This window comes from Scomber scombrus, chromosome 23 (assembly GCF_963691925.1).
Source record: "Scomber scombrus chromosome 23, fScoSco1.1, whole genome shotgun sequence".
Classification (NCBI taxonomy): Eukaryota; Metazoa; Chordata; class Actinopteri; order Scombriformes; family Scombridae; genus Scomber; species Scomber scombrus.
In genome coordinates, this window is record NC_084992.1 from 715,318 (window position 1) to 716,072 (window position 755).

Genomic DNA, 755 nt, shown 5'->3' on the forward strand with positions numbered 1-755 from the left:
GTGTGTGTGTGTGTGTGTGTGTGTGTGTGTGGCTCATCCAGACAGTCGGCAGAGTTTATCCACGCAAAGCTGCAGGTCCTGATAACTTTCCTGGCTGGATGTTAAAGGCTGTGCCGCCCAGCTAGCAGGTGTCTGTACGGACATTATTAACATCTCTCTTCAGATAGCTGTAGTACCCCCTAGATTAAAGGCTGCCTCCATCATTCCTGTGCTTAAAAGTCATCCTGCCTAAACGACTACTGGGCAGTGGCACCGACTTCTGTTATAATGAAGTGCCTTGAACAGCTGGTCATGAACTATATCAAAGCCATCCTTCCACCATCACTGGATCCCCTCCAGTTTGCATATTGTGCCGACCGGCCTACAGATGATGCCGTCTTCACCCTACACACCATTCTGTCCCACCTGGAGAAAAAGAATAGCTACGCCAGGGTACTGTTCATTGATTTCAGTTCAGCCTTTAACAGGATCATCTCTCAGCAGTTAATTGAGAAGATTGGCCAAACCCCCCCCCCCCCCCCCCCCCCCCCCCGTTCTGCTGCAGGAATACTACTACTTTATTCCTCCTCTCTGTTCTGTATTAAGGTCCAGACACTGAATGGAGTCTTTTATTTTCTTGGTAATATGTTATAAATCAAAATAATTAAAATAACTTTGTTATAATATATATGATATAGAGACTGTTGTCTACTCACCTTTTTAAGTCCTAACCCATTTCCATCCCTGAATGACGAAAAATATTTTTTCTTCTCTGG